We start from the raw sequence: 27,910 nt of genomic DNA on the forward strand, positions 1-27,910 counted from the left end.
GACCAACATGGGGACTGGCATTTGGGGGAGACTAACAGGGAAGATGGGGGCTGGAATTTGGAGGAGACCAACAGCAGAACCTGGGGACTGGCATTTGGGGGAGACCAACATGAGAACATGGGGACTGGCATTTGGGGGAGTCCAACATGGGGACTGGCATTTGGCGGAGACCAACATGGGGACTGACATTTGGGGGAGACCAACAGGGAAGATGGGGACTGGAATTTGGGGTAGACCAACAGCAGAACCTGGGGACTGGCATTTGGGGGAGACCAACATGAGAACATGGGGACTGGCATTTGGGGGAGTCCAACATGGGGACTGGCATTTGGCGGAGACCAACATGGGGACTGACATTTGGGGGAGACCAACAGCAGCACCTGGGGACTGGCATTTGGGGGAGACCAACAGCAGAACCTGGGGACTGGAATTTGGGGGAGACCAACAGCAGAACCAACTGGCATTTGGGGGAGACCAACAGCAGAACCTGGGGACTGGCATTTGGGGGAGACCAACAGCAGAACCGGGGGACTGGCATTTGGGGGAGACCAACAGCAGAACCTGGGGACTGGCATTTGGGGGAGACCAACACGTTTCTGCACAACACTGGTCTGTGGGCTGCCTTCTCTCAGTCTGATGTCCAAATGAAGGGGTTAAGTAGTGAGGCACAGAGACATGTGTGTATAATGAATGATATGGCGTGACTCCTGAAGAATGACAAGAATGTGTTGTGTATGTGTACATGGGGAAATCAGATGCGGATCAGTGCATAGTTGCATAGTTCACTTATTTAACATGCTCCATCTCTTGCTTTTATCTCCAGAAAAGCCTCGATCCCTCCACTCCAAGTCAGCCCCAATAGTAGTTAGTGTGCAGCAATACTTAAGGAATATCAAATTAATAGCCATGAAAATAAAAACTAAAAACTGTAAAACTGTGTTATCACTGTAAAAACCAAACTGCAAGCGTTAAATACAAAACTAGAAAACCATGAGCTCATGACAGCTCACTGATTAATTAGAGGAAGCGGAAAAGTTTCAGCTTTTAAAACACACTACAGCTGAGCCAGATCTGATCTCCATGGGGTGCTGGCTCCAGCAGTGGGCAGTAGAATGGCTATTTCACCCGGTTTGGTTTTAACTCTGACCACCACTTGCTGACCAGCTCCTCTAAGAGAGAGGGTTTATATTTGGAGGGTATCTCAGTGATGGGGGTGAATTTAGAGCCAGTACATTACATTTAGTGGCTTATAGACAATAAGTAAGACTGATTCTGTGCCTAGGTTTATCTGTATCTGAGTAATTATAAATCTCTATCTATTTGTATCTAATTGGGAGCCAGTAAAAGACCTGGTAACTTGAGAAATGTGTTCTCTGCTCTTAGTTTTTGGTGTAATTCTAGCAATAACATTCTGAATAGGCTGTAGCTGTCTAATGGACTTTTTAGTTTAGGCTTGTGAGGAAAGCAATAGTTGACCCTGCAAGGCACAATAGCATGTATGCATTTCTCTAAAACATGCTTTGACACAACATGTCTGACCTTGGCTATGTTTCTGAGATGCCAAATATATTTAGTTATGGCTTTGATCTAACGCGACCTTGGCCACCAGGTCACTGAAACCAATGTCCTCATCCATGAGAACAAATTATTAAAAAAAATATGGTTAGTTGTTGTTTCAGTGCTCTCGATTGGATGTAGGCTCCAAGGTTTTAACCTTCCTACTTTGCTCCCAACCAGAGCTACTGTAACTCCGTTTTGTCAAAAGAAACACATTTTGTTGCATCCAGCTATACCTGTAAATTCAGACATGTAGGCTATTTTTTCTGTGTGGTGATCTACATTTTGATGGTTGATTGATTTGATGGCTAATGCTTATTCTAGTATTTTTTATTCTGTGTGGTAAAAAGAAACAAACACATTGTGTATTGTTTTACTTTATTGATATGAAAGACATCAATAGTCTGCATGAAATGTGTTGCTAGTCATTTAGCTGATGTAAAAAACTAAAAGACCCATATTAGAAGGGGATGGGGTGGGGTGGGGTGGGGGGAGGTCTTGGCGTTGAGTTGAATCCAGTCAGCTCCGTGGGGCGTGCCAGGTTTGCCACTTCACACTTAAGCTTAAGCTCACCAGGTCACAGGTCCAGTCAACAGTCAAAAGAAAATGTTTCCTTCCCCGCTCAAGCAAATGATCTCTTCCCCTATACCTGCGGCCCCCTCAGACGTTCCCATTTGTCAGTGGCCCGTGGCCTATCTCTCCTATTGATCACTGGCTCTCCCTCCCGCGCCCGGGATGCTCCATCAGCACTTCCAGTGTATTAAAAACAATCCCGAGACACCAGAGTCTCACGCGCGCCCAGAGCCCAGACAGTGTCCTTATACCGGAGGTCATCCGGCTAACTTTACCGCCGCTCCGAACTAATCAGGCTCATCCGCAACATGGCAGTCACCCCAGGTGGCTCTGCCTCCTGTCCCGTGATTAAGAAAGGCACGCAGGACACCCCTGCTGCTCTGCTCCCATCCTCCACCTTCCCATCCCTCCATCCTCCAGCCCTCCATCTCTCTCTCCTCCATCCCTCCATCTCTCGCGCTCCGCCCAGGACTGATGAGTTGTGGCCTTGACCCAAAACACAGCCTCGAGAGCATGAATAATGAAATGGCCTGAGAGGCCTTTTCTGATTCCTGTCATTGTTTGTTTTGTGCACCACCCAGCAAGCCTCACCCTCATGTGCAAGAAGGGCACAGTCTTGTCAAAAGAGTTTAAGGCTGTTTTCTTTTTTTCCCCATTAGTCTGAATAGGAATGCACAAGGTTGCCTTGTATTGCAGCATTTTTCAATGAAAGGATTCTTTTTTAAAGTGAGCTTGATGATAACTCTATTTGAATCAAAGGCATAAAACATGCAGGATGTGATCTGAGGGTGAGTAGATGCGATCAAATTTCATTCCAGCAATTTTTGGCTTATTGAATCTGCCTGACAACATAAACCATATTTGCCTGACAAACCAACTAACCAAAGTAAAATGACATCAAATATATTTTATAGTATGACATTGAAAATGACATCAAATATCTTATTAGTATGACATAGCCTTTTAGGATGGAAGACATAATCATATTTGTTCATCTATCTACTTATTTATTTGTTGTTGAGAGCACGGGTTAAAATCTGACACCTCTTCATCCGGCTTGAGTTCTTGGCACTGAGCAGTAGTGTTGGACTGATTTCTGTGTGATAGCACAGGCTTTAATAATAACAGCATATCGAGACGAGAATTGAATTTCACACTTGGACGGCTTGACACTACATGTGTTTCTCTTTAATAAAGAGCAGAGTCACTCACCCTGAAGAGCTAGTGGTGCCTCGGCGGTGGTAAGCCGGGCTGGGCTATACCCTGCTCGCCTCCTGCACCGGAGAATGAGATAGCGGTGGCTTTATCCACTGCGGCAAGCTGCGAGAAAAATATTTAAAATCCCGGGGTCTTTACCGGCAATCGCCTCTGTCACCTGGCAGCAGGAGTGAATGAGGTTCTTTCTGGAGATGCATTTAGTCATCAACTTTTTTATTAGGTTTCAAAACAGAAGGGGGCTTTGCTTGGCAGCTGAATGAGGATGCATAAGGAGCTTCCCAGCTGTCCATCACCCCTCGTTTACACCCTACTGGATACATTAGGCCTCCACTAGCACGCTTTCAACATTTCTGACAAAGCTGCTGCATCAAAATAGCTCCTTACACTCTTCTAATATTCCAAGGCTGTTTATTATATGTTTAAAGCCACACTGGCGAAATAACTTCACATCCTTCTGTGGAGCAGCACACTCCGAAAACTGCCCTATATTTCTCATCGAGATTATGCTGCAGTCACAATGTATTATGTATGTGTGAGTTGTTGGGGACCGTCCTAGTCTCTGATGAGGCGTGCTGTAATCGGCACTGGCCCTCTCTCCCGCAACCTGGCATGGCCTGACAGACACACGGGCCTCTCAGGAAAGCCCTTGACCCGCTCGGTGGACAGACAGTCCTGCCTCCTTATGTGGGGAGCCGATTAGATGCTTAATGAATGCTTGCCTCATTGTTTCCCTGCCTCTTCTCAATCTCCGGGGGCAGCTCGACTGAGCCAGCAGCTAGGGCCGGGCTATTGTGAAATCCCTCTTTTGCACAAAGATTAATGCTCACTTAGCCCGCGACTTATGGCGGCTGAATTATGGCTCAAATGAATAGCTTTCGATTCGATTTTTTTCTTCCTTGAATGGCACTTACAATTTCTTACAGATTTCTCCTTTTTAAAAATCACAGACGATTACAGAATGTATCAATTGTGTGCCAAGGAAAGATGGAGTGGGTTTAATTGCTTCGATGTGGATTAGATAGAGGCAGCAATTGCATTTCAATTAATAACACTCAGCAAGGCTTTGCCCCCGAAATAAAGATGATTGGCCTGTCACTCACATCGCCTAACCCAAGCATCCGCAATTTGTCACTAGTTACTTTTCCTCAGCTACTTTCTTGAGGGAAATATTTTTTTTTCCCCCAGTCTTGCCACAATTTTATTCATTTATTTATTTTCGCTGCAGGCCCAGTGTTCGGTCAGCAGAGAGGAAGATCGCTGAGCCGTTAAGAGAGTTGCTCCTCACCGAGATGGCATGCAACTTTAAAGCCTGTCCGAGCGAGGCCCATTTCAAATGAGACGAGAGACAACACAGCCATTTTCTATTAGGCTGTCTATCTCTCGGCCCCAACCCGCTGCCGCAGAACGATAACCTGCATCAGAGCCTCCCGCCTCCCCCCTCTTCTGTTTCATCTCTTTCTATTTCCCCCGTAGTTACTCGCGTCTGAAGAGAGCTATTTATTTCACAAGACAAAATAGGAAATCGGGATGGATCGATTGTTCTCTCTGCAAGGTGCTTTTTCCCTTGCAGGTGACTTTTTTTTTCTTTTCAGAGAGGCTGCACTCCCCCCCCATCCCGCCCCCCCCCCCCCCCCGACACACACACACACACACACACACACACACACACACACACTCCTCCTCTTTCTGTTAAGGTCAGTCTGAGGTCCGGGCCCGTGGAGCACAGAAGGACTCAGGGGAGCTCTGGACATGTGGACACAGGTAGGCACACAGTCCCCTGGGGACCAGGCAATACTGTAGGAAAATACAGCACAAGGCACACAGAGGCACCGGCACATATCAGCCATGAGTGTGGAGAGATGGACACAGAGCACACTAATCTGCATTGACTGTGCTCCACAGAGCCGGTAATAACAAACAAGCAAGCAGCAAGCAAGTGTCGCACATCCAATCTCTAAAAACTGGGTGCTGGGTGAACTGGGTATGAAATTAATAAAAGAGAGAAAAGTCCACTACACCACGAGCTCCTGATTTTGAAAACGTAATGTTGTGACATTAGCCCTTCCTCAGACCACAGAGCCGGACCCTCTCAGTGGGACTGCAACAGTCTTTAATGCGTAGAGAGACACAAAAGGGGGAACAGATGGGGATCCACAGCCATGCAGAAAGGACGGCCGAAAACAAAACCAAAAAAATGATAGGGGGATAAATGGCTGCATGTCAGATTAAAATGGTAAATATCAGAGAGCACGGAGAGGAGGAATGGGGGTGGAGAGAGGGAGAGAAAGCAAAACAGGAAACGGGAGGGAGACAGAAAAACAGAGAGCGAGAGAGAGATAGGGATAGAGAGAGAGAGAGAGAGTGGTAGCAGAGTGTGCGGAGAGAGCGAGAGATGAATCACGGGGGAAAGCAGCAGTGTGCCGGCTCATTTGGGATCTGATGTGTCGGGAAGCGGCCGATGGGTGTTAATGAGGAGACTACGTGACTCCGTAAGAGGCGAGACGCGTCGCAAGCCTGGGGGGGGGGGGAGGGTGGAGGGTGGGAGGCACAGTGGGGAAGGGAAAAAGGGGGGGGGGGGGGGGGGGGCGCGTCGTTGAGACGTTGAGAACAGTTTAAAAAAATAAACACAGGAGACGCTGCCAGGTCTTTGCTGAGTCACATAAAGAACAAATAGGCCTATCAGCAATAAGCTATATTACTTCTATCATCTAGACAGTGTTAAACATCCTCAGAGAATACGGAGAGCACGCTTTTATTCAGCCAATGAGCATCGCATTGTTCACTGTCACTGACTGACTGTGATGGGATGCAAGCCCTGAGCGAACTTTTGTACTCTTTGGCGACTGGAACACATCAGACTCCGTTTTCAGATTCCCATGTGATTTTGACTCATGATGACTAATACATATTCACATCTGCAGTAATAGTATTATCTTTTTTGTGCTCTGCATTATATTAATGGTTCTGTTATCAGACATGGAAACTTCAATACGGCCCAGATTGTGTTGCAAAGTACATTTCTGCAGACAGGCACCCTACCAGAACCATCTCAGTCAGTTTTCCTACAGTATACTACACCCCACACACATGTACTGTACAATGGAGGGATGAATAAGTCAAAGTGTATTACACATTGTTGTCATTCATTTCAGATTCAGGCCAAGGACAGAATGATAGCTTGCAAAATTACATTGCAGGAATTGATTATATCGCATTAAGATCACTGTAAAAAATAAATAAATGAATAAACAAAGGTATTTTAAGGTGTTAATGTCCAAATACAATTCAGTAAACATTTTCATGTGCAGTCATCCTGATATTTTTTGGGGGTTATAAGTTTACATTTGACATACATTTTAATTGACCATAAAATTGTTAAACGTCAGAAAACAAGCTTGACCCCCCCCCCCCAAAAAAAAACAACAACAACAACAACAACAACAACAAACAAACCAACAATGACATTAAATTGTGAGGCAATACACTACAACACTATTTTATACTGCTCTCATATTTGCATCATTGCTAGTCTAATGGACTCGTGGAGTGTTTTGTTCAACAAATCTACATTTCAGCCATAGCAAGGAAAGCACCTGGGATTGCTTCAGAGAAGGACAAACAGTCTTAGTTTAATTCATAGAGCCTAGCTTTCAAATCCAACTTTCTGGGACAACACTCTTTGTTGGTCATTATTTTCTGCCTTAGAAGCACACATTTATACCCAAAGGCTAATTGGGCTGAAATACTTTTCACAGTGAAAAAAAAATTCTAATCGAGGATTATAAAAAAACAAGGTATGCTTTTAAGACTGAGGCATGGGCTGCCCCTTCAGAGGCTGTGGAACGGTGGAAAAGTAAACATCTCAAATGAGACGCATAGAGTTCATCCAATTAAAGAAATAATTAGCGCGACTCACTCCAGAGGCTACATGCTACGCTGGCTGCATGTGGATGGCAGCAGAAAAAGGTGGGCCTCCACTCAGTGGCGGCGGGGACGGGGAGCATTGTGGATGCAGGGGCCGCCCTCGTCTCGGCTTAAACAATACAACTCCACGCCGGGGACAAAATCAATGCGCTAAATGCAATTTCTTAAGCTGAGCTACAGCCAGACGGTGCCGGCCTATTAAGGATGCTCGGAGGTGACAATTTCACTCAATTGGATAAGTTAAACGAACAAGGCATCCAGTGTCCCAGTTACCATCTCTTTAGATGGCTAATTTAAGGTGTGCATTTTAAAACACATCAGCTAGCATTAGAGCTAGCAAAGTGTAGGCTTTAGAATGTACTGTTCTAGACAGCTTAGTAAGAATCATGTTAACCTCTATAAATAACATGTTCCTTTTAACCAAAAGCTTTTATACAAATAATTTATTTCCGCGGCTATTTCATATATTTTATGAATATGCAGATTGCCTGTCTGCTGCTGTGGTGCATAGGCCCACTTCCTAACTCATCTTACATGAAGTTTCATAAGCAAAGGCACGATACACAAAAGAGATTCTTTTCAGCGTGTGGCGGAAGGATTAATGCATTTCTGGCCTCGGCTTGCTCTCCGTTCACACACCTCTGCACCTCTTCTCTCTCTCCCGATTTCCCCCTCCACTCTCCCCGCCATTTACAACTTAAGATTTACATTTATTTCTCTCTCTCTCCCCCGTCCCTGACAGACACTAATCCATAGAGTTTGGCGTGGTGCATCGCTTCTGCTCGATTTCACCTATGTAATTTCTCAGCGAGCCATCTCTCCACTCAACTCGCCCGGGTCTCCTCTCGGCTCCTCTCCTCTCCTCTCCTCTCCTCTCCTCTCGGCTCCTCTCCCGCAGATGAGACTGGATGGACATTTACTCAGAGCCCTGAGTGCCATTACGCCATCACTTTGCATTTAGATAACTGCTGCCGCTCCTGGCAAATTGGCCTGCCCCAGTGAGCGCCAGCAGTCGGCGGGCTTCGGGCAGGTGATTGGGGATTGGGCTTACCTGGCTGAATACTTCTCTCACTCTCATTCACTCTTTCTCTCTCTCTGTCACATACACACACACACACTGAGAGACATACACACGCACACACTTGGACACATTTTCTCATTTCTGTCTGTACCACACTCTGTCACAAACACACATACTCTTTCTCTCCAAAACACACACACATACACACACACACACACGACAGAAGAAGTCAATCACAAGACGAGGCACAGGTCCGGGCCTGTCATCAGAGAAAAGACCGAGATCCATTTTGTCCCTCTGTGTAAAAGCAGATTTTCATATTCCCCATCCTCTGATTCCTTTTTTCTCTACCCAGTCTCTCCTCTCCTCTCCTCTCTCTCTCCTCTCTGAACTCAGACTCCATAACCTGTTCTCAGATCAGTCCCTGTCACCAGCCCGCCATCAGATCACCGCTCCTGCTCATTATTAGTGCTGCTTTTTCCTCTCGTCTCACTGAAGTACTGTACGTGACAACTTGACAAGACAGTTATCAGAGGCTCGCGAGATACAAGGAAGAAGAAATAAAATATGAATACACAAAAAAAACACCAGAGCACCAAGACATGTACAAGCAAATCTCTGTGATATGCTACAATCAAGAACACTGCTTTTAATTAGTGCACAGCCATGGGTGTGACAAACTGAAGCCACAGGGAGAAAAGTGCCAGACAAGCACAAATTCAAGGGTAAAGAGGCTGGCGTGTCGTCTCTGCTACTGCAGGCATTGTCACATCCCTCATCGGCTTCCTCCCAAACACTTCGCCATAATTCTCGTCAGATATGAGGCCAAGAATAACAAGATACCACCACAAGGACAAGGAAAGTCATGGCGGATGACAGCCTCTGATCTTAGCCTTTCTCTGCCTCTCCCCTCTCATCTCATCTCTCTCTCTATCTGCCGTGGGAGAGCTCGCCCGGGTGGGGGGGCGGCGGAGTTAAGGGAAGGGATGAAAACGTTCGTTCCCCTTCTCAGTCATTTAGAGATACATGCTACAATTAATAATACAAGTGTCGGTGCTTATCTTCATCTGGGCACGCCAGCCAGGTATAATAGCACACCAGGCAGGAAGAGTAGTGTAAGCTTCAGACTTCTGAAGGCTGGGCTGTGTGAGTTCACTGAACAACTTTCCAATGGCTTTTATTTCTCTACTCAAAGTTTTTTCCACACGAAGATTCTCTGTACTTCTATAGACGTAATCATGAGCAACGTCCCTGAAACTGCATAAAGCCAACGGATGATGCCACCGACGCTAATGGCTAAACTGTGGTGTAAGACAAATGCAAGGCACTGCAAGCTTTGTAATCAAACGCCACACTATGGACTTTTACATTCGCCCACAAATCTCTACAGTTCATCATTCGAATCTCATTCACGAGACACTGATAAGCATTTATGTATATTTATGTGAGCGGCTCCCCCCCCCTCCGCCTCTCTCTTATGTTGTGTCTGAAGTGGTGGTGTCACGATTTGAATAATTCATTTTTTATTGGTTGGTGGGGGCCATTGGCGAGAGAGGCTGAGTGTTAGTAAGTGCTGCCATGCCTGTGGGAAAGAGGCGATGCATTACAGTCACTTACGCATGCAGAGCTCGCCAGCCGATGGCCGACGCAGCGCAGCTCACTCACTGCAACCTGCTCTATTGCTCCTTGTAGCCACCACAATCATCAGTTGGTGTTTGGTGATGAATTGCAAATGCTGGCCGCGAGCTGGGAGATAAAAGCAGGGACAGCAGGCGTGAGCGGCGGGGCTTTTGGGGGCCGACTGCTGTCTGTCTGTGGTGAATTCATACCTGCTGCTCGCTGGGGCTTTTTACGCCACACAGAGAGAAAGAGAGAGAGAGAGAGAGAGAGAGAGAGAGAGCACTGTCCATTGCTGTCTTTTGTTTGAAAGATGTGATCGACTAAAAATTCACACAGACAGCAGTGAGGCACCGATAGTGACACTCGGTTGAATAAAAGGACCCCTATGTTTGTACATTCACGTTTTTTTTAATGAAAATGTCAGACAAACTCACACACACTAACAGACAAACACACTCTCGCACACTCTCTCTCACACACACACACACACACACACACACACACAGACACAGACACACACACACAGACAGACACACACACACTCACACACACTACACAAATACACTAGTGCTTAGCTGGTATTTGACCATGTTTGAGAATATACATGTGACCTTAGACTAGATCTCTGTGTAAGAGTAGGGAATTATATTGATGCTACATCTAGTACATAATTATCCAGAGAAAAATACACAACAGGGCTCATTTCACAACGACCTGTCTTTTCAGCCGAAATACCCCACAACACCCACGCAGGCTCCCGCGCTAGTTAGCGGCGTTCATGCGCTCTGTAAGAGATCCTCAACAGCAAACACAAGCTGCCTTTGAGGGGGAAAACACAGGCAAAGACATCTATGATCTTGTCAGTGATTAAAATGGTTTAACAAAAAAACTTCTACCCATACCAACGTACATCACAGGCACTAAAGGAAAGCTCCCACTCTCTTTGTGTGATTTGAGTTGAAGAAAAAAAGTATGTTTGTCACTAATTAGTTTTCCCTGCAAAGCTCACAGAAAAGATTTTAATTATGATTGGGGGTTGGATTAAATAAATGGCTGACATGAAGGCAAAACTGGTCCGAGTGAGATATGTGATTGGCTGTGAAACAGTTTCACATCGTGCCACACTAACACACACTGCAGTGTACAGTATCTAGTGTACTACACCAAACTGCATTTGAATGCTTGGTGCTACAGTAGTAGTATACTTCACCAAGCATTCAAACTGCAGTGTATATAGAGGTAGTATACTTCACTAATTATTCAAATACTGTATATATAGTAGTAGTATACTTCATCAAGCATTCAAACTGCAGTCTATATACTAGCAGCATACTTCACTAAGCATTGAAATGCTTGGGGAACTGTGACCGACTGTTCTTAATTCATGAAAGATTACCTGACACACAAGGTTAACGGCTGAAATGACTTTAATGCCCACTTACCCTGGTGGCCATAATAATTTGCAGTTTGTTTCCCTTCAGGTTATTTATAGGTATAAAGCCCCAAAACGTGACTCTACACTCTGAGGATGGAGAGTGGATGGCAAGCATATTGTATGGTCACATGGCACACTTCTCCATTTCAGACATACTGGACTGCATACTGAGCACTAAATGAAATTCGATTTATTTATTGTCAGAAAGTCTTCATTCTGACAGCACCAGCCACCACAGCCGAGAGCATTTTGAGATAAAACACAATATAACACAATGGCAGATAGCCAATCCAAGAGTAAAATAAAAAAAAACAGAGGGTGCATTCAGTTATGAAGAATAAAAAGATAAGTCAAAGAATTATTAATGAAATGAGGACAATGAGACAAAGTTCTAGAAGTCTTGTGTGCTACACTTGTGGAACTCTCCTGCGTAATCCCTTGCCTGTCACTGACCTGTGGGAGAGCACTGTGGCATCGCATTCTTATTGTCTCCATCTGGACACCACTGGCCTGGGGGACAGTGCTTTGATCAGAGGCCAGCCCAGTACACACTCGAGCGCTGGATGCACTTGGTCAGATCAAACAGCTCCTGAGAACATGGCAGAGTGGAGGCTTCGGCTGGACTCTGGCTATATGCACTCTGGAAATTGCGCGGACATGCAGGTGAGAGGGCCACCATCTGGCGTGATGGGCTGAAGTTCAGCACGTAAATGCTGGTGGCTCTCAGATGAAACTGCCCACCCCCTTATACCGTGTGCTTAATGTCATCCAAGAACCCCATGGAGACGTGAGAGGATGTCTGGGTTGTGTTGTTTTTTTGTGTCGTATTGTAACAAGTACTGCAATAACAAAACTCTCTCATACTGTATACTGTAGTAAGATATATGTACTTCTCTTTCAGTTGAGTTCACTCAATGTTAATTAATAGGAAGTCTTTGTCCTTCTCGAATGACATCATCAATCTGAACCAATCACCACATCTCTGGGATTTTTTTGCTGGCCACTTTGTATATAAGGCCACACCATGAGAAACTAGTCCACTGGGCATTCTTCAGTGATCACGAAGACACTACAAGACGTGCCACTCCAACATGCCCAGGAGAGAAAGTTCCACTGGGCAGGAAATCCGGCACTCCTTCTCGGTGCGGGCACCAGTTTAGGGCTACTTGGCCTCTGCCCTGCTCAGGGCTGTGAGTGAGGCTTTGGGTGACACCTTCACCTGCTTTTACAGTCTGGGCATTGCAAGTCCATCTCAGCATTGCGACTGTGAGTAACCCTCCAGTGCTAGCAAGCTGTTCAGTTGACGCCACAGTCCGCCTTTGTCAGATGCATGCGTTTGTCTACTGCATGTTGTGCTTGTGCAACATTGTTGGCCTGCTGCCAAAAGCTACCGGCAGTGTTTTTTCCCATCTGATGTCACATCTTACTGTGGTGGACACTAGTTCTCGTCAGGACTCTGCTTGTACGGTGCTGGCAGCTTACTGTCGCGGTGTTGTTGTTTTCATTGGTTATTGTCAAGTGAACTCAACAGAAAGAGAACGTATAGTTATATCCACGGTTCTTTGAAAGAAAGCATGAGGCGTTAACTCGTATAGCCTCATTGACTCTTTGGAGCTGGTCCATTGGATGACTTCAGAATGCCTATAGTAGGGTGTCCAAACGTCCCCATTTCAGGGGACCGTCCCCGTTTTTGGTTGCGTGTCCCCAGGAAAATACAGAAAAACTACCTGTGTCCCCATTTTTTTGAAGATAAAACTTGTGTGTATTTTAATCAGATTGATAGTCAAACTGAAAATGTCCCCATTTTTGGGATTATGTCCCCGGTTTTGGTCTCAGACATCTGGTCACCTATAGAGGTCTTTATATGGGCTGTGGTCAGTGGAAAACCCCCTGGGACTGGTGAGTGGAGATTAGATTGATGACCACAACGGAGAATGATTTCCCATTGGTTAACATCTCGTGCTCTCCTTCATAGAACCAAAGTTAGATTTATAACCATAGTTTATTTGTTAAAGGAGGGGTATGGGATTTGCAAAACGGTCGGCAGATTCTGAAAATACACAACTCATATTAGTCCTACCCTCGCTGGCCCTAACTCCACCCATTTAAAGAACATGGTTGGGGTTACAGTACGACCGTTTGATTGACAAACGTACTCTCCAATGCTGCTAGATGGTTTTGAATATAATTGGCTGGAGCTTTCGAGTCCTGCCCGTTCCACATATGATTGACGTGTTTAATTTCCATTTCGGTGCTGTAACTCAGTGGCTGTAAGTGGGTTAGGAGTAGGATTTCAAGTGATTTTGCAATAATGGCCAAAAAAAGAGAATCCCATACCCTACCTTTAAGCGTTTCAATAGATCGGGACCTAATAGAAACCTTCCTGTCCACCCTCACACTTAAAAGGCCAAAGGTCTTGAAGGAAGAAGAACATTCCTTACCTTGTCAGGAAAAAAACATTGTCACTTTCAAATATTATCTGAAATTTTGTCTTTCATCTTTGAAAATTGTCTTTTCAATCCAGTTGAACCTCATTTCTTCATATCATTTCAGGACTTTCTGTATTGACATGCTGATAAAGCTTATGCCAGTATATGATTATGTGACAAAAAATGAGTGGTTGTTGTAGCAGCAGCAGCAGAGAGTACTGTATGTATCCTGCTATGGCGGCTAATCTGCAGAAGGGTTAGGAGACATCTTGGCTGCAGTCCGCCACTCACTGGCATGTGTGGCTATTAGGCTGCTCGTGTTGTGCGGATCAGTGCTAGTGACTGGACAGACCTTGGCTCTGCAGTCTTTAAATGGGGGCAGGAGCTTGTCTGATACTGTCTGACAGACCCCACTGCAAATCCTTCACTTCTATCCTCTATCTATTGTTGTATCATTTATTACTTCTATATTAAGGTTGTAATTCTGATGAAATACTTGGACACCAAACTGGAATACAAATAGGTCAGTAGCCTACTGCTGATCTGAGGAGCTTGTCTTTTCAAAAACTGGGTCATCATATTGGACTTTATCTTTTCCCCCCTGATATACTAGTACATTAAATCGAACATCCTGTCCTCTGGGTATTGCATTTGTCACACGCATTGCCCCATAGACATGTAATTTTCACAAAGCGTTGCTGATTTTTTCATAAGTCAATGGTAGCTTGGATAGTACAAACTGAAATGTGAACATGTCTGTGAGTTTGTGCCTGAGGAGGACCAAGCTGCAGTCAGCAGAAATCTTGTCAATGTGAGATCAGAAAGCTCAGGCCTTCACAATACCCATAAAAAAGCCTAAAACTAAGAATTAGAATAGAGCCGGTATGTACCTTTAGATCTCAGGGTCTCTTCATGGTATGTGTTCAGTATAATTTTGTTGTTGTTGCTACAACATACATAAGATTGTCTTCTAGTTTCTGTTTTTACTGCTTAGATTAGAATATTGTGTGTGTGTGTGTGTGTGTGTGTGTGTGTGGGGGGGGGGGGGGGGGGGGGCTTCTTAAAGATGAGAATTGGTCGAATTTATAGGTAGCAAGTCATTTTTTTAGATGATTATGGTGATGTACGCAGCAATGACAGACCCTGCCGACAGGTTTTGATGTGTCATCGCCCTTACAACAGAGTTGAACCTAGTCGCGCATGGAAACCAGGCTCCTCAATCTTGCGCCACGTCGCCGCCTACATGCCAAAGGGAAAAGTGTATTCTCGCAGCACATCCTCTGTCCTCAGAACGAGGCTGCGTTGCCACTGGGAGCTCAATCCGCATTCCACTCCATTCATGCGCACGGGAGACCTCAGACTCGAAAGTAAGCGCGGAGCCGCGAACGAGTTTACTGAAACGCCACAGCTGCAGTGAAAATGTGTGCGAGTTTAAGACTTAAAGCATGGCAAGGATAACAAAACTGATGATCGCGACACAACGTAAGTACAGCGCACTCTCCTTGAAACAAGTTCACTTTTGGAAACCTGCATGAATTAGTTTGTAATGTTAGTTTAATCTATTCCCCCCTTCTCACCGTAGCCAATTTCTATTCCATCGGTGTCTCCCAGTGTTTTTCTTCCCTGGTTGCTCATGTGGTTATCCTGATGGCATGGCGTTACGATTCAGTTTGGAAGGAACCATGGGTCGTTAGGGAGCTATTTGTCTGGGGAAAAAGAAAACAAACAAAAACGAGCTATTCTGCGAGTCGTCATTTTGTGGTTTTACACTAAGGTGTTATTTTTAACGAGGGGGACTTCGTAACATTAGAGCTGCGTTAATTGTCAAACTAAAGTATCAGGCAGCAACTGCTTGCATGATAGGCGTTTTACATCGAACTGACTGCACGGCACAGACTAAAGGAGCTCCTCAAAGGAATTCGCGTATGGTATGCTACCCGTTGGTTAAGCCTGAATTTTACTCTTGCTGCATTTATTAGGGTATAATAAATATGCTGTGCGCCTCCCTGACAGTCGAATAGGCAGAGCTATACATTTTGGTCTGTTGTACGTTTGGAAATACATTTGACAGCGCGTAGGCATGATCACTCATCTCCAATTAATGCATGTTAAATCTACCTATTACTGTTCACACAATATGTTAGCTTTTGATCGGGAACGTGTTGGAAAAGAACAACGATAAAACACGAACCCACTTTATTCAGCGTAGGGGTAGCCTGTTTGAAACAAATGAACCAAATCTACTAAGTATTCGGCTATCTATGTTTTTAAGTCTGTGCACTATCATTGTGCTGTCCTTACGAAACGTAGTGTGTAATTCTTAGGTCAGCGTACCTGACAATGCCTTCATTGACAGCTTCTGTCTTTTGGATCCAGATGTTGAATGTGATCCACACTTTATTTGAGCAATCTTTCGTCTTTGATTACATTTAATTTCATTGTTACATGTGTCTCCTATTTAGTTTACGTTACAATTGTCTACCTAGCCAACCTATCACAGCTATTAACAGTCCGTCAGTCTGACTCATCTCATTCATTACATTGTTAATAATATAGACATGACAGCCTGTGGTAAAACACTATAATAAAACCATGAGTGTCTTTTATCGTTAACAGTTGTGACTTGTATTAGTAATTTGATGAAATAATTATTTTGTAAAATTAATAACATATCAGTGCGCACAGATCTGTTGTCATTCTTTAACAGGCAGACTTCAGGTGTGTTTTATGCGTTCGCTGTGGAATTATAGGCTATTTCGTGATGTCTGCGTTTCAAGTCCTCACAGTGGAGAAGTTCTATGGTCAGTACGATCAGTCATAATCATTTATGAAGATTGCTTTCATGACGGCATACGGGTATCAGGGAGAGAACGAACAACGAGCCTAACGTCTCAATATTTTATTCTATATGATGACAACCAAAAAACAACTTATTGCTTGTACCAGTAGCCTATATTAGTTCGCAAATGTCTGCCTTAGGTTACTACCAGTGCAATTTAGATTGCGTTAATCTAGGCTTGATGTGCCCCATGCGTAATGTACTTGTCAGAGTTCATATTTAATGAGCTATCACTGTAGCATATTTTCGCCCTGGACTAGTCATAGAACTACATGTTTTACCGTTCTCTAGTAGGCTAGTCCACATGGACAGATGGTTATACTGTAGCCTACAAGCAGGTTACAGCTATGTAGGGTTCCCGCGCTCTGTGCTGTTGTTACAGTATTTTTCAAGCGACTCACTAGCCCAGTGGATTTCAAGAATGGTTGCTTGCTCAGTTCTTAAACCATTGAAATAAGCAGGAGCTACCCAGAAGCGACCACTAATAACATTTTTATTTTCCATTTTATTGTAAAGCGTTAACTTAGCGAGTATGCTTAATGTTCTTCATTCTTTTGGTTTTTACTATGAACTCATCTGCCCTCGGAGGTGTAGCCTACAATAGCTGGAAAAAGTAGGCTACGTGACTTGATGATACACTTCAACACATCGCTTCTGGGTTGTGATACAACGGGGGACTTTTACGACTGTGTTAAGTCCAATACTCTGTCAGAAAAGGCATTAGAGTCATACAACTTTTTTGCCGAAAAGATTGATATCTTTGCATTTGTACCATCAGCAAACCATAGGCCCATGTCTCATCTATTGTGACCTTTTCTCTTACCTGTTTGCTGAATAGATACGCACACAAATTGTCTCAGCAATATTGTATGCATCTTTGCTTTGGCTTGCTAGAAGGATGCGGTTCTGCCATCAGCTTTATCGTAGTGTAGATAGACCAAAGAGAATAGATTGGAATAGGCCTATGTTTATTTGCTGATAGATAACTTGCATGTGTGACCAGTAGGCTACCACTTGTAGAAGAGGCCAGGCCTTTTTCTCTCTGGAATTAGTCAAGTCTGCAGTGTCATCTTTTCTAATACAAATTTGGCAGTGGTTTCTGTCTCTCTCTCTCTCTCTCTCTCTCTCTCTCTCTCTCTCTCTCTCTCTCTCTCCAAAAACATTTGTACTTGGCTGAAGATAAAACCGCTCTCCCCACACTCTTGTGGAGAAGCACACCTGCTGACTAATGCTTTGGTGCCTCCTGGTCAGCTTAGAGCCGACTAGCGTGTGGACTCACCTGGGTAAGGAAGGCCTTGACAAAAAATGCGAAAAATCTCGCTGATTAAGACCAAGGATTCTTTGCACGTTTGAATTTCAAAACAGCAATGTTTTTTGTAGAGTGTATTTTTTCATGTGTAGACATGTGCGTGCATATGGCAGGGCGAAGGCAGAACATTTTGTCGGACTGACTGATTAAGAAGCAGCTCTGTAACCTTGAGGTGGTACGATAGCCCCATAAACACAGCCCCTGGGGGCCTTGAGGGCATATTTTGTTTTTAGTCTGTGACTCGTTTTGATAACTGCCCCACGTACGGTATGAAGGGTGTCTTTTTGACCTTCAGTCTGGTCCATTTACCTGCGAGGAACTGAAGGGCAGTGTATTCTGTCTGAGGAGTCTCTTGGATGCCGTCCTCTGTAAACAGCAGATGCAGAATCCCTTCTGTGTCGTTGGCATTAGCCAAGCTCATTATGAGCAAAACAGCCCCATTGTCGGAGTGAGTTTTTTTGCAGGTTTCAAGTACGGGGTGTGTGAGCCTCGCATCTGGCCAGCTCTCCATTTCTGTAGCAGCGTATCGGACTGCCCTTATCAGTGCAAGGATCCAGATCAATGCTATCAGCCATCTGCTGTCTGAGCTCTTCTTTTACAACCAGCCGCAGCTTTGTGTGTGCGTGTGTGCGTGTGTGTGTGTGTGAAAGAGAGAGAGAGTGTGTGTGCGTATGGGTGCGAGAGATAGTGTGTGAGCATGTGCCTGTGTTCATGTTTTTCCAATCTTTTGTGAGCGAGACTAGAGACTCTGAGAGAATGGCACCGCCAAGATTCAGTCGACGAATTCCTAGGCTAACGTTATTTCCCTTTCCCCTAAATTCTTTTTGAAGACTGTTTATTTAGGGCTCTCTCTCAGCTGAGACTAGCCAAGGAAAAGCCTCCCTTCAGGCGGCGGCTGGCTCTCCTAATGAGAACAGCCGCACATAGAGTGGCTCTCTGACTGCGTGGTGCGTTGGTGGTTTGTGTGTGTTCTGTGTTCCTGGGCTCTCTGTTTTCACACAACTCAGCCGAGTGCCTGTAGTCTCCTGCATTCGCAAAGCTGGTGTGGCTGGTATATTGTTAGCACCGCTATCTACTACTTTGGGACTGTCTATCCTGTTTTGGGCTTTTGTTGATCTCTGTGTGTTTATGATTCAAACCGTGATGATGTTTATAAGAGACTGTGACTACTGTACAGTATATGCTACCTTGTTCGTTCTTAGTCTTTTTTTGAGGGCTGTTCGGATGGTATGGGTGGTGCAGTTCTTCTGCAGACTGCCGTGGTCTGAGTGCGGAGGCGCCTTTAATAATGCATAAGCATAGACTGTGATTGTAAGTAAGACTAATAGAGAGTGCAGCACAGGAGACGTGCTGGGCCCTCGGGGGGCAACAATGTGGAACAAAGGTTTCAGGCGCTCCCTGTGTGCTGCCTCTCTCTCAGGGTGTGTGTGTGTGTGTGTGTGTGTGTGTGTGTGTGTGTGTGTGTGTGTGTGTGTGTGTGTGTGTGTGTGTGTGTGTGTGTGTGTGTGTGTGTGTGTGTGTGTGTGTGTGTGTGTGTGTGTGTGTGTGTGTGTGTGTGTGTGTGTGTGTGTGTGAAGGGGGGGGGGACTTTCATTAGGCGTCCCTGGCCAAGCTGCTGTGACTTCAGGTGTCCTCTCCCTGCATTGCTGGTGGCACTTCAGAGTGAGGGCCGAGATCTCACCAACACTGCTGGATGCAGCCGAGGGATTTGTGCCCCGGTGTTGCCACTGGATTTACACTGCTTTCAAGAGCGCCGTCGCCTTTTTACCGCCCCGCAGGCCAGCGTTTGACCAACCCAGTGGGCCTCCTCAAATAAAAAGATTATGGAAGCCGTTTGTCTTTGGCTCATATTAATTAAACTCTGCTGCTCTCACGTCTCCGATATGACGTGCAACACAGATCTTCCTGACGATGCGCTTGTCCGCGAGTCATTACGCATGCGGCTCAGGTCCGGCGGCCACGCTAAGAAGTGAATCCTGACACGCGGCGCTGATGCGGCTGTTGCAGGTTCATGGCGCTCAGCACACAGTGTGTGGCTACACGCACAGAGCCGAGTGGTTGATGCTCCTGACTGTTGGGCTGTAATCTCCTAATTAATACCCCATTAAAAGATCTGAATGGGAGTATTGATCTCTCGGTGGGAGGGAAGCGGTGATACCACAGCTTGCTGCGCAAGGAGAACAGACATGCTTTGCATCCCTTCATCGGCTGGGCCGTGCCGGTTAGGAAAGTATCCCGCGCTATGGTTTTGGTCCAGGGTCCGTAAAAGGTTTCTTGGGAAATTACCAAATCTCTTTCCGTGTACATTTTAATGAGGCTGTCTTGACTGAGATTGATTTGACATATTTGACAAAGCTGTAGTCAAAGCAGAAAAAAAAGAGGCAGCTCTTTTTTGCCAATCAGTACTAATTTTAGGACTAGTGGACTGGGGAAATGCGCTGTTCGATCCACTCGGTTGGAAGAATTCTCCTCCGAATGGATTTTGGCAGCGAGTTTTAGTCCTCGCGCACGTCCGATCTGTTTTGTGTGGAGCTGCTGGTGTAGCCAGAAGAACAACATTTGACGCCGAGTTGCTGTCAGCGTGCGGGGAGGGTGAAGTGATTGTCTGAGGTGACATGACACATTCTGCCACCCCGCGTCGGCCCCGTGACCTGGAGCCCACCAGGCAGCCGCTGATGAAAGGCAACGCTTCTCGGTGCGGCCCTGGTATGTGACACCGTGCTTATTTGAAGTGAAGAGTGCTGATAACTTGTGGAATGGAGAAGGCTTTTGAAATCCACATCTCCCTCTCCAGATGGATTTTTGTTGCCTAGACACACACACACACACAGTGCATTCAGGATTTAATTAAGCTGTTTTTATTATCTCACCTAAAATCTCCCTGCTTTTATAGCCTGTGAGCCGAAATGCAAGTGTGAATATGTATGGTTTAGTTTGATATCACTCAAGAGATGTTTACTCCAGACAGTCTTTTAAAACCTAAACTGTTGGTCTAGTTTGCTCATGCAGTTCATTCGGGCCACCAGTTTACTGCCTAAAAACAAACAACCCTCCACAACAGCTAAGGCCCTGCACATTTGCTTCTTGTGCTGAACTGTGTGGAAACTGCAGCCTTCCCCCTCCCTCTCTTTTATTGGCCTCTAAAAACGCCCTCCCCCCACTCTCCCTGGTGCCTGCTTCACGCAGGTACGGAACACGGCTTGTTCTGTGGAACATCACCAGCGCGGTGATTCCTTTAGCAGAGCTGACTTGTGCAGACCGCTGCCCGGCAGGCTGGGAAGACAACCCCTCCTCCCCGCTCCCACACACACACACACACACACACACACACACACAGACACACACACACACACACACAAACACCTCCCCCTCCCCCTCCCCCCTCCCCTCTAGAGCTTCCTCCCTCACGCCTGCAGTGGCGCGCTCTGGAAATGATTATTCTGCCAGACCAATGAGGCGGCTTCTCTCATCATGGGGTCGCGAGCGCGGGGTCACAGGTTGCATTCCTCTGCTGATGGCATTCACTTTACACATTGGGGCCTGACCCAGACCCATGCCGTGCTGTTGTGCTCTGGTGTGTGTGTGTGTGTGCGTGTGTGTGCGTGCATGTGCCGGGGGTGGTATTTGTCATTGAACTGCAAATGCATTCTGCGTGAGCCCCTTAAGTGAAGGGTCTAGCAGCCGCACTAGGCTGGAGCACCTCTAATACGCGGTGTTTGTTGCTTTCACAACAGAAGTGTCTCATTACTTTGATGTATGACGGGCGAGCGCTACCTTCGCCAGCACAACACACACACAAACACAGCTGTCAGGCTGGGTCCGAGGGCTGCTGCGGAGTAGGACAGATGTTTTAGCTTTTGAAAGCTCCGTTGAATACTGGATGGCACTTTTTGGAGTAGACCGTCATGCTGCTGGGATTTGAGCCCAATATGATACACAGATCCCTCTTTGTCAGCGTTGGCCTCCTAGCCCGAGTTCACAGTGAGTGTGTGTGTGTGTGTGTGTGTGTGTGCGTGCGTGTGTTTGTGTCTGTCTGCGTGTGCGTGCACGCGTGTGTTACAGATTCCCATTAGTGCAGGAGGAGGAGAGAGGAGTGGGTTAATGGAGCCCTTTATTTCCTTGCCCTGCCGACAGATGTTGTGACCGCGTGTGCATGCGTGTCTGCGAGAGCGAGAAGAAGGAGTGACTGAGTGCAACAGCGGCTCCGCTGCGGGCACACACAGTCGCATCTGTCCCAGTGGCTGAGGTCAGCGCATAATTGCGAGTGTGATCCTCTCCAGTTTCGGGCATTCGCCCTGCCGCCCGCCAGTGCCGCTGCTGCTGCTGCTGCTGCCGCCCCGCTGATAGGCATGGCACTATGCGCCCGCTGCCTCCGCCAACACATGCCACGATAAGAGAAGGCCGTTTGAGCCGCGGCTGCTGAAGAGGTCTCTCCAGCAGTGGCCCGGCCAAGTCCTCTCTCTCCTCTCTCTCCCAGCCCCAGTTCTCATGCTCCCTTGACCCCTCTTGTGTGGTGGCTGGGGAGAATGCCTGAATTGACAGTCAACAGGGCCAGAGGAGCTCAGGGGACAATGCTGCTGGTCCTTATCGGGGGCTGCGTGCGTGTGTTTGTCAAGTGCTCGAGTCTGACTGAGTGATTGCACACCAGATAGAGCGCGCGAGCGAGTGTGCAAACGCTCGAGGCGGACTGAATGTTATTTGTATTAACGGTGAGCGATTTAGGGGAGAGTGCAAGTGTTTATGGTTCCATGCACATTTCAGCCGTAATTATTCCACTGTGTGTGTGTGTGTACTGTATGTGTGTGTCTGTACCGGTATGTGTGTTTGGGTTTGCTAGTGTCTGACTGTGTATATAATGTATTTTTTCCCTAAACCAACCTTGGAATTTAATGGAGTCTCCAGCTATTCTTATCTTTTCCTGTTAAGTCCTTGTTTGTCTGTGGACGAGTCAATACAGGGACTGAAGAGGAAGAGAAAACAGGGAATGGGGAACAATGGCACAAATCTACAGTTTATTCCAGGGAACCCAACAGGCTGTGTGCGGCCCATGCTTTCCCATGACTGATGAAACAGAAGGATTGTGTTAAGTCCAAAAAAGAGTGTGAATTAGCTTTTTTAAATACAGACTGTAAAACAAGGGGACTTTTCCACCATAACTGAGAAAAGAAGCAATAAACACAACCTTGTTCCCTTACACCATCGCTCATAAAAGTCTGAATGAATGTAAACATGCTGCAGTGCCATTCTTTAGCCCAGTCTCAGTCATCAGAAGAGTTTTATAGTCTGCCTGTCAGTCATTGGTGGCATCCTGTTTAGTTTGATAGCATATGACGCTATTCCTTGAATATATCAGCGTGCCAAACAGAGCCTCATCACAAGCTGACATTTATTTGCTCGTTTCATAATGGTCGCGCACAGGGGGGAGTTGACCTTCCCGGAATCAGTTTTAATGCCTCGCAATTAGACCTTGGCTTGTCACTCTTTCATTATCACCTGCAGGATAACGCTCGCCGAGGTTCCGGAAGCAGCGCTGTACGCATGATGGGTACAAAACAGCCACCCTCCCCTCAGGCGCCCCCCCCCCCCAGCCTTGAGAGCTGTGTGAGTGATGCCAGGCGCCGTGCCCCTCGTACGGGGGGCACTCAGTCAGACGAGGCGTCGTTTTCTATGTCAGAGGACCGCTTGTGTTAATGGTCAGCAGTTGTGTGGAGCGCATTCGAACATCATGCTGCGGCATGCGAGTGTCACGGTGGGGCCATTTCTAAAACGTTTAGCCTCCAGGAGGAACGCCGAGCGGGGGGTCCTTGTGAAACCGACAGCTTCTGCTTCTGAAAGTGAGCTCAGATGTGGACTCTTCCTGATGCAGGGGAGCTGAAATATCAGCCAGTTTGACCTCACCCTGCAGCTAAAAGGATAAGACACCAACATATTGAGGTAATATGCCTTCGATGGGATTACCACTCAAAAAGGGAGGACCCCTGAAGGAGAGCGGCCGCGTGCTGTCAACGGCTCCCCGTTTTATTTGCTCCTATAAAGAGTGGCATGCCAGGAGGTCACGCTAAACCCGATTCCCGGCGGTCACACGGGGGAATAGCTGGAATACCTTCGGCCCCCTCTGGCCTGCCCGCTAATCACTACCACATCCGCAGCCGGTTCCAGTTTTCCAGCGGATCACGCGCTGAGACGCCGTGTGTGGAGGGCCCGACACGTTACCCGCTCAAACACCCCCCCCACCCCACCCCCCTCTGTGCCGCCCCACCACCGCCCCCTCCTCCGTCGACAACCCCGAACCCCTCCGGTGGGACGCCCCAGAGTGCCTGGCCACAGCCAGTCCAGCACTTCCGCTCTCCGCTGCAGATTCCGAGATGGAAAGGGGCCAGGAAGTGCAGACCGCTCGGAAATCGTGATTTCTGTTTGCGGGACGGACCACCAGAGACCGATTTGGTGCTAAACTGGCCGTGAGAAGCCCTCGAGTCAGAGACTGCACCATATGCTACTCTTAGAATTGTAATTGTTTTGCCCGACGTTAGCCGCCGGTCTCTATGCCCCATAAGGCTGAAAGGAGCTATCTGGCGCAACGTATAGGGACACAGTGTCAGCCCAATGAGAAAAGGCCAAATACTTAACATTTAAGTCTGTTTTTTTCCTCCCCCCCATTTTCTTTATTAACTGCCCGTAATTCACTCCTTGTCTGAACATTTAATGAGGAATTTCATTTCTATTAAAGATGCAAATGTAGCCTTTAAAGGAGATTGAGATGCGAAGCAGAAGCGGCCATTCAGGGGCACTTTATCTCGCTGCTCTGTTCATTAGCCTGGTGTAATTGTGTTAGCACAAACGCATTGGGCAGGAACTGAAATATTCAACTGGAAAGGTCAGGCGATGACATGACACAGTGTGCTTAAACTCTCACATGATTGATTTTCTCAGAGGCACAGAGACTTCTGATCTGTCTTTTCAAAGCAAATACATTTAAAAGAAGTCCAGTGGGTCATTCCGAATGGGGGGTGTGTGTGTGTGTGTGTGTGTGCGTGTGTGTGTGTGTGTGTGTGTGTGTGTGTGTGTGTGTGTGTTTTCTGAACGGTCAGCTTTTGCTTAGCTCCCTACATCCTCACATTCACATTTACATTTTAGCTCAAACCCCCTTTTTTGTTGTGCCTGAAAGCCACTGTGTTCATTTCAAGATACTATCAGGTTTTAGAATAGAACAACCACCTCCATTTAGCACTCTGACAAATGCACGGACTAACTGTTGCCCGTCTGGCCTGCCAGCGTGCTGTTGGCATCCGAGCCTGTGTCACTTCTGCTCAAGTCTGTCCTTCATGTGTGCCATCCTGCATGCCACCCGAACTCCCACTGACTGCCAACTCAGGGTGCAGAGAGCCTCCATCTCTGCAGCGCATAAAAAACCCTTCATGTGTGTGTGGCCGTGTCGTGTGTTTTCAAAAACGAGCTCGATGTTTATGCGATCGGTCGGGATTGTTATGGCGACTACTCCTCGTCAGGAATTTTCGCACAAACATACAGTACACATGCTACACGCACACACACACACACACACACACAAAAGAGGATACGGCATTTCTTAATGATGCGATTAAGGGAGTCTGTGTTCTGGGACAAACCCTGGAAAGAAGGAAATGGAAAGAGCTAAGCCAGATGCGTAATGGGATTTGGAGTCCCACACACCAAAACACTGGGGCTACTTGCTCAGGTTGTTGTGCTATTCAGAAGAGAGACAGGGAAGGAAAGGCAGCGTCTCAGCCAGGCATTTGCACCAGATAATAGGAGACGGCTCTGGAGGAGCTCTGTTGCAACGGCTGTACAACAATTTGTCAGTGATGTGTGCCAGTTCTGCACGGCTCCTCCCTGCTTTTGTCTGTCTTTCAGTGCATCTCTCTCTTCTCTCTCTCACACACTCACACACACACACACACGCACACACACACACTCACACTCACTCACACTTTCTCACTCACACTCACTCACACTCTCTCGCTCGCTCACCAAAACACTGACATACTCTGGGTATTTGCAAATGGAAAGAAGTTTTGTCCCACAAGGCAGAAGGAAAACCTTTTTGTCATTACTTGCACTTGGACTCGGAGGCGGAGCGGCTAAAACGCATTGCATTAGCTCTGTGGGACCTATTAGGCCCGGAGAGGAGTGAGGTAATGCACACAGATCTATTAGCATGCCTGCCCAGAGAGAGAGGCTGCTTGATTGGACTGTGTCTTTGTGCATTTCTGAGTTTTTTTGGGTGTGTCTCTGTCTCCCTCCCAGGTATTGAGGCCAATTGCACTTTTAGAGTGGTTCAGTCAGTGTGATCCAGGATGCTGTGCTCCTCTGGCTGTATTGATTGCTCCGAAACATCTGAGTGTGATTGAATTTGCATGAGTAATCGGCTGGTGCCATTTGTTTTTTGGCATCAGACTTTCCGCACATCTGTACAGGGGATCAGAAACAGACTGATTATAAAGACAGTGAAAACAGACAGGACGTGCGTGCTGTGGTAAGCTCATGTTAAACCCACTGTGGTAGAAGGTCGTTGCTTTGCGAGTGACGCGCCCTGCGGCATGCCATTTTTGAGGGGTGAGGGTGTTAACAGGCAGCTGTCTGAGGGGTTACAGTGTCACATGCGCTAAACGACTGGATCAATGGTGAACAGTGTTTCCCAAGTCTCTTGGCTCGGACGCACCATAGCAGCGAGCCGATGCACTGCTGCATGACCTCATCTTAGCCCACAGCGGGGCCAAGGCGGATAATAGTGGCCAACAGCACCCAGCTCCACACACAGGCATCCGCGCGTCTCATCCGGATCATTCCCAACTCGTAGCCCAACTCCTGGAAGTCCTGGAACTCCTGGAGGTGGCCACGGAGGGGAGCAGAGGTGAAGCGTTCTGCCTTTTTTTGGACGGCATTTTGCGATGCAGATGTTGAGAGTTGAAAAGGAAGGAAGCTGTGACGGAATGCGAAGACATTCCCATTTTTTTCAGCGCTCGGCTCGGCTAAGCCAGCGCCGTTGCTTAAGCACTTATTGTCCCTTTTTATATAGGCTCAATTCAAATCATCATTTCTGCCCTTTTGTCATCCCTCAATGTGTACAATGTTGTCTAAGCCCCGGAATTGCGGAGACGGCATTCTTGCCATTTTTAAGCCCTCTTTGTCTCCGTCAGCTTTTCGTTCCTCTCTCCTTTAGGCCCGCCGCGTGGTTGGTGGCTCTTGCCCGCGGTGAGGCTGCAGGCTAGTCTCGTCCCGCTGTACGCCACGCTCGTCATTCCGACACTTTCATCTGCCGTGCAGCCCCCCCCCCCCCCCCCCCCCCCAAAAAAAGACCTCACTCGCCCAAACAAACCTGCGTTGTTGGAGTTATTATCTTTTCAACGGTATGGAATTGGATCCCATTTCCCTACAAATCATTTTGGGTGACACAAAGCCGTCTCGGGCCTGCACTCTGCCGACAAACTGCGGCTGACGTGTCCTAATATGAAACCGCACACACACATCATCTGATACGGTTGTCGTCATGGCGTGTTCATTTATGGTGGAGAGCATGCAGTCAGTAATGCCCTGCATTGTTCTAAACTAAACTTGGGAAAGTCAATTACGTACTCCATTTACCAATCAGTTCATGCATTCATATTCACCAGCTGAACTGGTATACCATCGAGACTGTTCAGCGTGATTGCATTTTCTGGTGAAGGCTGTAAACTTCTTGTAAATTAAACTTGTTGCAATTTTGTATGCATGGGTAGAATTAATTCCTGAAGAGCTGGAGTCAGCTAATGCAGTTTGTGTTAGTGGCATGCAAACACAAACACTCTGTTCCAGCAGTAGTCCATTATTTTGCCGTCCTGTCTCATTAAAGCGACAATGCCGCCGACCTGCTAATCAAACTAGCGCTAGCTAGATATTTGAAAACAAAGATTTCCACCCCCCCCCACCCCCCCTCCGTACTTCCCTCAGTCTCACTGCCTGCTGTTTG

The 27,910-nt window shown here is 46.8% G+C and overlaps 1 protein-coding gene across 1 annotated transcript in view; it reads left to right on the forward strand.

Moving 5' to 3' along the window:
* The first annotated feature begins 15,171 nt into the window (after nucleotides 1-15,171).
* Nucleotides 15,172-27,910, forward strand: part of plxna1a (plexin A1a) — a 172,398-nt gene continuing 159,659 nt past the window's right edge. Inside the window, exon 1 of the mRNA XM_062541106.1 lies at nucleotides 15,172-15,259. The gene's annotated coding sequence lies outside the window, so the exon portion shown is untranslated. The remainder of the gene's footprint in view (nucleotides 15,260-27,910) is intronic.

Source organism: Sardina pilchardus, chromosome 7 (genome assembly GCF_963854185.1).
Source record: "Sardina pilchardus chromosome 7, fSarPil1.1, whole genome shotgun sequence".
Taxonomy (NCBI): Eukaryota; Metazoa; Chordata; class Actinopteri; order Clupeiformes; family Clupeidae; genus Sardina; species Sardina pilchardus.